Consider the following 12982-nt stretch of genomic DNA (forward strand, 5'->3'; position numbering starts at 1 on the left):
CGCCTGGGCTCTGGAGGCCTGACCAGGGCTCCCCCACAGGGCTCCCCCCCCCAATCTGGTTATTTTCCCAAGACCCCGGCACCCTGCGGGCCCCACTGGGACACCCTGGGAAGCTTGCACCTGGCTGGTGTCGGGTTGAGCACAGGCGTGTCCCTCAGCCTGTGTCCAGAACCTGGGACTGAAGGGACACATGGCTGTCTTTTCCTGGTGGGCAGGAGGCCCGAGCCTTGTGGGCCGCAGACTTCATCCTCACTCCCTTCCTCCTGGATTGCCAAGCACCACAGGGTCACATGAGTCTCTCTTCCCTCTTTCCTTCCCAGACTCCACCCACCTGACTTTCTCTGGGTCGGTCATCCTGCCCTGTGTCTGGTCTGTCCCCAAAAGGAGGCCTGGTGAGGGGGCTCCTGGCCACCCTTGTGTGGCTGGTTGGATAAACAGTTGTCCTATGGCTTCACCGGCCAAGCCCAGCCTTTAGATCTCGGGGGAAGGCAAGAAAAGCCTCACCTAGTTTTCTTTTCTTTTTCTTTTTTTCTTTTTTTTTTTTTTTTTTAAGATTTTATGTATTTACTAGAGAGAGAGAGAGAGAGAGAGACAGGCAGAGGGAGAAGCAGGTTCCACGCAGGGAGCCCGACGTGGGACTCGATCCCAGGACTCCAGGATCACGCCCCAGGCTGCAGGCGGCGCTAAACTGCTGAGCCACTAGGGCTGCCCCTCACCTAGTTTTGTGGTCCAATTGTCACCTAGGATTCATGACCACGGATTTTCTGCCCTGGGATTAAAGAGAAGGATGCATGGGAGATGTCCCCGTCGTAAAGAATCTAACCCTTAATTTCTTTCCGCGTGCCTGTTGCTCTTCTGTGTCTGGGGAGCACAACAGGAAGTTGAAGAAAGGAGGTGGCGTGCCTTGAGGAATTCAAGGAACCAGCCTCACCCAAATCCCCCCACGTATGGGAGGGCATGTTAGGCTGAGAAGATGCAAATGACCACCTAGGACTTGGGGCCCAAGGAGTCACGTGGGGATCCCAGGGCCCCAGGTAGTGAAGCTGCAGCAGCCAGGCCTGGGCCAAGGCAGGCGTCCATCCAGAGAGAAAAGAGCCTCGTCCGTTTATTGGAGGCTCCACACAAAGCAGGTAGTAGGCTTCCGAATAACTCCTCTTTGGTAAGTGGAAAAATGCTCTGCTCCACAGCTTCTTATTTTTCTCACCATCCTTTATCCATCCCGTTAGAGGCCATAACCTCTGCTGTGTTCCATGGGAAGTAGAGAGTTCTCAGGGTGCGAGGCTTGAGGCCTTTGGATGGCGTGGGGTACTGCTAGGAGCAATAGGCCAGCCACCCCAAATTCTGTTCTTGGCATTCTCTGAATGTCATCCTGCTGCAGGGAGGGCCCTGGGTGGGGCCGACCTCTCAGATCAAAGACCGTGGGACCCAGGAACCGTCCCTCCCCCATCACAGGGATGCACAGGGGATGTGCCAGCCTCAGCCACAGGACGCTGGACCCTAGGGACTGATGGGCTCTATTGCTGAAACAACCAATGGAATGGCTGAGGGAGGCACAGGGACAGGATGAACATGGAGAGGGCATGGTTGGGAACCCCTACCCTCCTCTTGCACTGTGCACACATGAGTGCTCCCTTGGTTTCTGAACTCCAGAGAGGGCTCTTAGGAATCGAGGGTATCAATGGAATAATGTAGTATATGTTTGTATGTATTCTTCTTTTTCCCAGCATAATGCTTTTGAGATTTATTCACATTGTTGTGTGTATTGGTAGTTCATTTTTAAAAAATATTTTATTTATTCATTTGAGAGAGAGAGAGAGTGAGGGAGTGAGGGAGTGGCGGGGAGGGGCAGGGGGAGAGGGAGAAGAAGCCTCCCCACTGAGCAGGGACCCTGACGTGGGGCTCCATCTCAGGACCCTGAGATCATGACCTGAGCTGAAACCAAGAGTCCGATCTCAACTGACTAAGTCATCCAGGCGCCCTGGTAGTTCATTTTTTTAAATTGCTGAGTGATATGTATGGATATACTACATTTTGCTTATCCTGTTGACAGACACTTGGGTTGTTTCTTTTCTTTTTCTCTAATATTCCATTTTTAAGTAATCTCTACTCCCAACATGGGGCTCAAACTCATGACCCCAAGTTCAAGAGTCACATGCTCCACCCACGGAGCCAACCAGGCACCCTAGGCTGTTTCTAATATGAGGCAATTATGAACAAGACTGCTCTGTACTAGTCTTGCATGGGCATGTTTTCATTTTTCTTGGGTATGTGCTGAGAGTGGCTGTATGGTAGGTGCATACTTACCCTTTGAAGAATGTGCCAAGTAGTTTTCCAGGCCGGTTGTACATTTTATACTCACACGAATAGTTTATGAGAGTTCTGGTTGCTTTGTATCCTCACCAGTACTTAGAATTGGCCATCTTTTTCACTGTAGCCATTCCCATGGGCGTGTAGCGGTGTCCTGCTGATGGATTTTTAAAAATATTTTATTTATTTATTTGACATAGAGAGAGCACAGGCAGGGGGAGCAGTAGAGGGAGAGGGAGAAGTACAAACAGGCTCCCCACTGAGCGGAGAGCCCAACTCGGGGCTCAATCCCAGGACCCCAGGGCCATAACCTGAGCTGAAGGCAGACATTCAACCAACTGAGCCACCCAGGTGCCCCTCACTGATGTTTTAATTTGCATTGATGGTAATGATGTCAGTCATCTTATCATATGTTTATGAACCATTCCTGTATCTTCTTTTATGAAGTGTCTGTTTATCTTTATTGCCCACTTAGCCTGGATGGCTCAGTCGGTGAAGCTAAACATCTGACTCTTGGTTTGGCTCAGGTCACGATCTCAGTGGCGTTGCAACAGGCAGGGAGTCTGCTGCCCCTCCCTCTCTGCCCCTCCCCCTGCTTGTATTCTTTCTCTTTCAAGTAAATAAATAAAAATAAATCTATTGCCCTCTTTAAAAATTGAGTTGTAGTCTTATTATTGAGTTGTAAGAATTTTTAGTATGGGGCGCCTAGGTGGCTCAGTTGGTTAAGCACCTGCCAGGGCTCAGGTCATGATCTCAGGGTCCTGGAATCAAGCCTCTTGTTTGGCTTCCTGTTCAGTGGAGAGGCTGCTTCTCCCTCTTCCCCTCACCCTGCTCGTGCTCTCTCTCAAAAAAATAGAATCTTTTTTTAATTTTTATTTATTTATTTTTAATCTTTTTTTTAAAAAAAAGAATTTTTAGTATATTCTAGATATAAGTCATTTGGCAGATATGTGTGCTGAGAATATTTTCTCCTGTTCTGGAACTTGTCTTTCCCTTTCTTAATGTTTTTTGAAAATTGAAAGTTTTCGTTTTGATAAAATACAATTTATCAACTTTTTTCTTTTATGGTCCATGCTTTTTGAGTCTTATTCAAGAAATCACTGCCTAGCCACAAAGTTACAATTACTTTCTCCCATATATTCTTCTGCAGGTGTTAAGTTAGGGCTTTTGCATTTAGCTTTTTGATCCATTTCAAGTTAAGCTTTGTGTATGACGTGAGATAAAGACTGATGACCATTTGTGTCACATGCATATCCAATTGTTCCAGTACTGTTTGTTAAAGAGACTTCTCTAGTGAACTGCCTTTACTCCTCTGCCAAAAATCAATTGATCACATGTATTTGGGTCTACTTCTGGATTCTCCAATCTGTCCCATTAACTTATATGTCTGTCCTTTTGCTAATACCTCACTGTCTTGTTTTCTATAGCTTAAGCGAGTCATATGCTCAAATAATGTAAGACATCCAACTTTGTTCTTTTTTAAATTGCTTTGGCCACTCTAGATCACTTGCATTTCCATATACATTTTAGAATCAGCCTCTTGGTTTCTACCAAAAATGTGTACTAGGATTTGGATGGGTATTACATTGACTCTGCAGATCAATTTAGGGAAAACTGTTGTGGTAGCAATATTGAGTCTTCCAGTCCTTGACATGTTATATGTCTATATTCACTTAAGTCTTGTCTAATTGCTCTCAGCAATGTTCTGTAGTTTTTGGTGAAGAGCTCTCATATGATTTTTTTTAACTTATACCTAAGGATTTAATGGTTATTGGCACTATTTTATTTTTATTTTTTTAATTGGAGTTCAATTTGCCAACATATAGCATAACACCCAGTGCTCATCCGGCCAAGTGTTATTGGCACTATTGTAAATAGAATGTTTCTTTGTATTTTTTTAAGATTTTATTATCATTTTTAAAGTAATCTCTACACCCAACATGGGGTTTGACAGAGGTCAAGAGTCATACATTCTACCAACTAAGCCAGCCAGGTACTCCAATATTTTCTATTTCATATTGTGTCAATTTTAGTAAGTTGAATTCTTCTAAGTATTTTCCCACTTCATCTAAGTTGTCAAATTTGTGGCATAAAGTTTTTCATTATATTCTCTTGCTGTCCTTTTAATATCTGTAGAATCTATAATGATAAACTCATTTCATTCTCAATATTGGTAATGCACGTTCTCTTTCTCTTATTTCTGATCAGTCTAGCTAGGAGTTCATTAATTCTGGTGCTTTTTTTTTTTTAAGAACTAACTTTTGAGGGTACCTGGGTAGCTCAGCCAGCTAAGCATCCAACTCTTGATTTCAGCTCAGATCGTGATCGCAGGGTCATGAGATTGAGCCCCACACTGGGCTCCACGCTGGGCATGGAACCTGCTTAAGATTCTCTTGTTCCAAAAAAAACCAAAAACACAAACAAACAAACAAAAAAAAGATTCTCTTGTTCCCTCCTCGCCTCCCAGGTCACACATGCGCGTGCACACACACTCCTGCTCTCTCTATAAAAGGGAAAGAAGAAAACAAATAAAGAACTAGCTTTTGGTTTTGTTAATTTTCTCTGTGTTGGTCTTCTTTCTATTTTATTGATTTGTGCTCCCATCTTCATCATCTCCCTTCTGCTTATTTTGAGTTTAATTTTCTTTCTTTTTCTAGCTTCTTGATCTATTATTCTAGGTTTTGATCTAGAACCTTAGGTCTAGAACTTGAAACTTTTGATTTTAGACTTTTCTTCTTTTCTAATATACACATTTAAAGCTGTTGCATTAGTCTTCTGTTACCTCTAACAAGTTAACAGAAACTTGATGGCTTAACACAGCAAATGTATTTTTTACAGTTCCAGAGATCAGAAGTCTGAAATCAGTTTTGCCAGGTTAACATCAAGGTATAAGCAGGACTGATTCTTTTGGGAGGCTTTAGACGTGAATCTGTTTTCTTATCTTTTCTAGCTTCTAGAAGCACCTACATTCCTTGCCTCATGACCCTTTCCTTGCATGACTTCAACCTCTTGCTTTAATCAACATATTTCCTGCTTTCTCTTCTGTAGACAAATCTCCTCCTTCCTCTTATAAGGGCACTTGTGATTACATTTTGTGCCCATTCAGATAATCCAAATCAATCTTTATTTAAAAAAAAAAAGATTTTATTTATTTATTCATGAGAGACACAGAGAGAAAGAGAGGCAGAGATACAGGTAGAGGGAGAAGCAGGCTCCTCACAGGGAGCCCGATGTGGGACTCGATCCCCAGTCTCCAGGATCAGGCCCTAGGCTGAAGGCGGCACTAAACCACTGAGCCACCCGGGCTGCCACAAACCAATCTTTTTATTCAGGATCCTTACCTTAATCACATTGGCAAAGTCCATTTTGTCATATGAGGCAATAGTCACAGTTCCAGGGATTAGGACATGGACATATTTGGGCGGGCCATTACTGAGCCCATCATCACTATAAATATTCCCCTAAACACTACTTTTGGAACATCCCACCAATTTTTATACACCAACTCTTCATTTTAATTCAGTTCAATTGGATGTTTTTTGTTTCCCTTGAGAATTCTTCTTTGACCTATGGATTATTTAGAAGTTAATCTTTTTATTTCCAAATATTTGGGATTCTCCTAGATATCTTATTCTTATTGATTTTGAATATAATTCAGTTGTGGTTAGAGAACATTGTCTGCATGATTTAAATCCCTTAAATGTATTGATACTCACTTAATGGACCAGAAAATGGTCTACTTTGGTGACTATACCATGTGCTCCAGAAAAGAATATGTAATCAGCAGTTGTTGTGTGCAGTGTTCTGTATATATCACTGTATATATCAAAATAATTAATAGTGTTGTTCAGATTCTCTATGACTATTGATTTTTTATTTACTTGTCTACCAACTGTTAAGAAAGAGGATGTTAAATTTTCTAACTGCCAGTTGGAACTTTCTCTCTCTCCTTTATTTCTAATTTTTGCATCATATATTTTGAAGTTCTTTTATAGATGCATACAAAAATTTTTATTATCATGTCTTCCAAATGAATTGACCCTTTCATCATTATGAGATGCCCCTTGTTATGTCTGGTGATATACTTTGTCTTGAAATCTATGTCATCTGATATTAAGATAGCCATTCCTGCTTTCTAATGGTGACAGTCTGCATGGTATGTATTTTACCATCCATTTACTTTCAACCTCTTTGTGTCTTTACATTTATTATTTACATATATTTGTTTATAACCTGTAAATTACAAACAGCACGTGGTTGCATGTTGCTTTCCCATCTATTCTGATAATCTATGCCTTTTATTGGAGTATTTAGTTTATTAACATTTAGTGTAGTTATTCATATGTTCGGACTTAAGTCTACTGTTTTCCCCTTCTTTGGCTTTCTCCTTTAACAATTTGCTGGCACTCTCCAGCATTCATGGTTGTCCTGGGTTTTGTTCTCTGGTTTTAATTTTTCCAGGAAGATGGAAGGCTTTCTATCAGAGTTTTAGTCACTTTGAGTTGTGCCACAATTACATCTGCTTTCAAGGGAAAGCTGCAAAAATGGAGAACTCACTCTTATTCATCACTTAATCCATTATGACCCCTCTCAAAATCTTCCTAGTTTTGTTCGCTCTGCTGAGCCCTGAAGTAGTTGTTTTGTATTCTGTCCAGAGTATATGGTTGTTATCTGCTGGAGAGTCCATTTGTTAGGAACTTAATTGAAGTTTTATTTTTGAGCTTTAGGTCCTTTGAGGACTTGCTGTGTGATGTTGAGCAAACCACTACCCCTGAGCTTGCCTCAATTTCCCTCTGTACATAAGGGAGGTAATTTTGTCTTTACACAAAAGTATATGATAGGGATGCCTGGATGGTTCAGCGGTTTAGTATCTGCCTTTGGCCCAGGGTGTGATCCTGGAGTCCCGGGATCGAGTCCCATATCGGGCTCCCTGCATGGAGCTTGCTTCTCTCTCTGCCTGTGTCTCTGCCTCTCTATGTCTCTCATGAATAAATAAAATTATTTTTTTAAAGTATATTATAAAAAAAAGTAAGTTTCAAACTGCGTTGTGCTCTTCTGATATAATAATATTCATCTCTCTTCTGTCTCTTCACAGACTATTAAGGGTCCAGGGTACCCCATGATGTTTATCCTGGTAAAACAAACTCTTATAGTGAGAGTGAACCTGGGCCTCTGTATTCTAGCTCCACTCCTACTCACTTCCTCTTGGAGATAAATCAGAATAATTAAGACTATCTTTGGGGTCAGACATGGATTTTTACTTCTCTCTGTGTCTCTGAGGTCTTGGGTAATTTGTTCTCCTCTCTGAGCTTTGATTTCTTCATTGAGAAAATGTGGAGTGGATGTGAGACTTAAATTCAAAATTGCTCGTAAAGACCTTAGCATGCGAAGCCTTCAAGAGCTGACTGCTGTTCTCCACAACCAGAAGCAAGATTTGCTTTCCTTCCTGAGGGCCTTCCAAGTTACTGTGATACTTACCACTCCTGGCTCCCCCTGTTTCCAGGTAAGGATATGCAGTCAAGCAGAGAAAATGCAGAAAATCCAGGCTCTGTGTCCATCCAAACATCGTGGGCACCAACTTATGCTTTTTGATTTCCACTTTTATTCCAAAACTATTCACCTCTGCCTACTCAAGTCTAGACCTTGCGTAGGACACTGAGGACATAGATGCATGAGGGAAAACCATAGTCTAGTCACCAGAGTCCAGCAGAAGGAGACAGACAAGGAAAGAGGCATGAGGCTAGATTACAGCAACCACAGGTACCAGGGAAGCACTGACTGGTGACAGTCAACTCTGCCACGGAGGACTCAAGAAAGTTTTTCCAAGCAGGTTAGGCTTTGGAGGATGGCCTAGGTCTTTCCAGGTGATGGAATCAAGTGTCCTGGTAGAAGGAATGTTCTAAACTAACACCCGGAGGCATGCAGGTAGGTAGATGGCATTCAGTATGACAATCAGGACAGCTGTCTCTGCTCTGACACCATACATGTTGCAAGATCCTAAACCACAGCTAATTGGGCTCATGCAAAAGCTAGGTTGAGAAAGACCCCTCAAAACCTGTGTGGCTTTGTAGCTGGAACACTAGCCCAAACCATAGTCATCCTGATGAAAATCCCTCCTCAATTAAACCTCTGTCATCACGTGTACCTGTCACCACAACTAGTCAATGCTTGGCGGCCTCGAGCCCAGGAGTTTCTGATCCTTCCTTCAAGGAGTAAGTCCTGAGGAACTGTTGCTTGTAATAGAGACTATTTTCATCCAAATGAAAGTCAGATCCGGGCACCTGGGTGGCTCAGTCAGTTGAGTGTCTGACTTTTGATTTTGGCTCAGGTCATGATCTCAGGGTCGTGAGACTGAGCTCTGCGTCCAGCTCCATGCTGAACATGGCACCTTATGATTCTCTCTCCCTCTGCACCCCCTCCACTCCCACACATGCTCTAGAGCTCTTTCTCTGGAAAAAAAAAAAAAGAAAGAAGGAAAGAAAGAAAGAAAGAAAGAAAGAAAGAAAGAAAGAAAGAAAGAAAGAAAGAAAGAAAGAAAGAAAGAAAAAGAGAATCAGATCCAAGTGTAACTTTCTTCATTAACCCATCATTGCAATATGGTGGGAAATGACTTCACAGCTTCCTCATTGGCACTCACAGCTTCGTACAAGAGTTAACGTCATGGAAAGCTCGGAGGTTCTTGCAGGTGCTACCCCAGCCACGACCCTCACAGAAGAGGGCAGCTGGAAGCTCTTCAGGTCTGGGGGCGATGGGAGGAGAAAAAGTGTGTGTGTCCTGCGGATTGTCAGCATTTGCCAAGGTTTTCTGTTGGATTGTGGGAAAACCTGCCCCAGATTTGTTTCAAAATGGTAACGTGCTAGAAAAAGCTGGTATACAGATATCCTCCTACTAGAGGTACTTGAGTAAAAACAAAGCAACAACAGAAGTCGGGTACTGTATTCACCGAGCCCCCTGTACTCCAGGCCGCATGCCCAGAGCTGGCGTGCCTTGCGTGTGCGGCTGCAGCAGGAGTGGTGGGAGGTGCACCCAGAGTGGAGAGAAGGAACTCTGGCCGCACAGCCAGTTAGGCCCGCGACCCGAGCGACCAGAGGAGGCCCCAGCAGGTCTGGACATGGGCTTCCTCGGAGTTGGCCAGCCGAGGGGAGAGACTGAGGGTGGGGTCGGCCAACTTCTTCCATGCGATCTGTTTCCTTATCAGGTATATTTTGGATACGGGCGGGGGGTATGGTTATAACTCAGTAAACCAGGTCTTCAGATTGGGGACTGGAATCTCCATGGATGATAACAGCCACACCTCCCTGGTCAGTGATCCTGAGGGCGTGGGGTCAGGGAGAGGAGGAGCTTCCCGAAATAACCCTTTGCAAACCAGATTATTGCCCCTGTTGACAAATGGAGAAACTGAGGCATGGGAAGTTTAGGTACCTGGTGCAAGGTAGGAGAGCCTGGATTCAAATCTGAATTTGAATCTGATTGCTCTTTCCATGCCCCCATACTCCTGGAGGGGGTAGTGCTGTACATGGGAGCCCGGACCACCTGCGTGGCCAGGTGACCCAAGAAGGCAGCAGCTGTGGGCATGTGTTTCCTCTGGGCATTGGTATCCGTGGTAAGAGTGGATCCTAATTTACCTACTTGCTCCTGACACGTGTACTGCTACTGAGTTTCCTTGATGTTCTTTTATACATTGGAGGTAGTGCTGGGTAACAGCCAGCTCCTGAAGGAGGACGGGCCTGTTGGGAAACCGCCCTGCCTGGAACCTTGGTTTTGCCTTCCCTGGCCCCGGATGAGGGCCAGAATTCCACTGGCAAGGAGAGGTCTGCTCCCCTTGATGCAAGGAAGGTGTGTCAGCCACGGAGAACAAAGAAGGCTGCTTCCCCAGCCACTCGGGTCAGCGTATACACGTAGCCACGCCAGCTCGCTGGGCAAACGGGAAGCCCCCAGAAGTTTTCTCACTGAAGCCAACGGGTCTGACAGGCCTGAATCTGTCCACTGAAGGCCACAAAGGAATCTGTGAGCAGCTTGGTCAGGGGCAAGGTGTGAATTCACACGAGCAATGGGAAGAGTTTGTTTGCTGTTTGGAAGAGCTTTGGGCCAGTGGGTCTCTTCGCCCCGGGGTTGGCCAGCATTACCTGCCGATCCGACCTTAGGGGAATCTTATACTGGGACCTTGACTCAGTCTGGGGAATCAAGGGTTGAGGAGGAGGGGGAAGGAAGTGGAAGTGAGCGTGCTCAGGCCACTGCCCTGGCCTGTGGCTGGGAGGGAGACAAAGGAGGGCCTGAAGCCATCCCTCTGAGAGAGGGCCTGCGCTGGCTGCCCTGTGCCCCAGCTTCTGCTGAATCTTCTGGCAAGGGCTGCCGCGCACATGCGTGAGATTTGGGGCATTAGGGGCACAAGACACCATGAGCAGCCTCCAAAGGGACGGGAGGTGGCACTGTCCGCATAGGCACGGCTGCTGTTGGAGCTACAACCCCCGGGGACCTCAGAGGACAATGAGGGCTGAGCTCCTGACTTTGAAGTCAGCAGTGACAGGAGAGGCACAGCCAGAGCAGGGAGGGGCCGATGGCTGGCACGGGAGGGGGGGGCAGGAAAAGAGCACACTGGAGACACTGGCTGCCTGGGGGCTCCCCCAAACTATTAAAAGCATAGGCCCTGGGCTCCAATGGGGCGGGAGGGGTGGAGCTGAAGATACTGCTTTGTGCCTGTTTTGCCCGTGAACTGGGGGCCAGGGAAGCAGGCTCTCCACGGCCTCAGCACCCAAGTCGAGAGCCCGGGACTCCCACCAACTAGCGGGGCTGGCGGGGTGGCCTGCAGAACAGAATGGGTCGCGTCTGTCCAGGTCGCGTGCAGCTGAGAAAGGCACTCCCCTGGCCTCAGCCCTGCATGAGGGCCTAGGGTCCTAGGATCACAGCCCTCTGCCTCCTGCATCACCCCCTCCCCCACCCAGCGGCCACCCCTCTGCGCAGGCAGCGATGCTGCACCCTCCGGTTCCCTCCCTTCCGGACACACGGCAGATTGATTCTTCTGTCCTCCTGGCAGTGCAGGTGCGAATGTGTGACGAGTTCTGACCAATGAGCTCTGATGGAAATAACGTGTGTCATTTCTGAGCCATGGCATTTACTGTTGCTGTAAGAACTGTTTGCTCTCCCATGACGAGCAGCAGTGTTCAGAGGCCGGCTGGGGCGGGGTGGGGGGTGGATCACAGGAGCAGAGCTGCACCTGCCTCAGATGGCCATGTGGTATGAGCAAGAAGTAAACGCTGGAGGGCTGGAGGGCTGGGGGGCTCAGGCGTTAAGGGCTTGATCTCAGGGTTTGTGAGTTCAAGCCCTCTGGCTCCGCACTGGGCATGGAGCCTACTTAAAAAAAAAAAAAAGTATACTCTATTGTTGTAAACCCGCAAGGTTTGGGGGTTGTTGCTATAGGATCAGCTCCACTATCCAGGCTGATATGGCAAAGCCCCCTGGGAATCACAGTGCTATCTGTAGAGCACCATGAAAAGTGCATATCTTTAATATCTTACGTAAGCTAGAATTACAATTAGCAACACTGACTATCACCTGGTGAGCACTTACTACAACTCAGGTATTACTGCCAGGTTCTTTGGCAAATGTTTTCTCCTGAATTCCCACCATAGCCCTAGAATTCGGTATTGTTGGCCTGTTGAGTATAATTAGTCTCATCGTAGAGACCCAGAGACTCAGATTCTTGACTGGAGATCAAGACCATAGGTAGTAAGTGGGAGAATTGAGATGAAATGCAGGGTCCTTTGACGTAACGCTCGGGCTTTCCACTGTATATAGGTGGACTGTATATAAAGTATATATATAATGCAGATTAAGTCTATCAAGAAAAAACCCATGCATTTTATTTTATTATTTTTTTTAACCCATGCATTTTAAAAAGAAATGATCTCTTAACAGGAAAAACATGAACATCTGCCTTTTTACTAAATTGGACATGAAAGATGATGGCTGAACAAAGCCTCTGGCTCTCTGGTGAGTTGTCTGACAAGGGGATCTCCATTTGTTTTCTCCTCTAATTGGGCTCCTCACCAGATAAGTGGTGGCAGGCACCAAAGCTTGAAGACAAATTTTAAGAGGACAATTTTGTTCATCATTTAAAATGTTTCCACTGCAAGTTAGATAATAGCTGGCAGTTTGCATTTTTGCAGGGATGCAGTCTGAGATATTTTCACCTGGGACTGGCTTAGGGAAGAGAAGACCCAAGCATCCCACTTGCTCCTGTGGTCCTGCCTGCCTCCGACGTCCTTCCTCTCACCCGTGACCTGCTAATGCTTGAGGACTCAGCTCCTCTCTGCCTTACAGGATTACCCTACTTGTCCTCACAGGCCGAGCTCCATCCTCCACACTCTGACACATGGAAGTGACCTGGGCATGTGAGGTGGGGCCTGAGACTCTAGACTCCTCAAAGGCAGAAGCATGTTTCATTCTCTTTTTTTTAAAAATTAAACCTTTTATTTTAGAGTTGTACAAAATAATATAAAGATAGCTCATGGACTTTTTTTTTTTTTTTTTTTTGAGTGGGAGAGAGACAAGACACCCAGCATGGAGTCCAGTCTCACAAACCTGAGATCATGACCTGAGCCCAAATTAAGAGTCTGATGCTTAACCGACTGAGCTACCCAAGTGCCCCAACTTGGTAAATAAATAAAACACTTAT

General features: G+C 45.5%; 1 long non-coding RNA gene across 1 annotated transcript; it reads left to right on the top strand.

Annotated features, from left to right (window-relative positions):
- The first annotated feature begins 11043 nt into the window (after positions 1–11043).
- LOC121490598 lies at positions 11044–12711 on the top strand. Its single transcript, XR_005987729.1, has 3 exons — positions 11044–11346; positions 12223–12297; positions 12474–12711. It is a non-coding gene; the product is annotated as an uncharacterized LOC121490598 (long non-coding RNA).
- The last annotated feature ends 271 nt before the right edge of the window (positions 12712–12982 follow it).

Source organism: Vulpes lagopus, chromosome 5, assembly GCF_018345385.1.
Source record: "Vulpes lagopus strain Blue_001 chromosome 5, ASM1834538v1, whole genome shotgun sequence".
NCBI classification, from domain to species: domain Eukaryota; kingdom Metazoa; phylum Chordata; class Mammalia; order Carnivora; family Canidae; genus Vulpes; species Vulpes lagopus.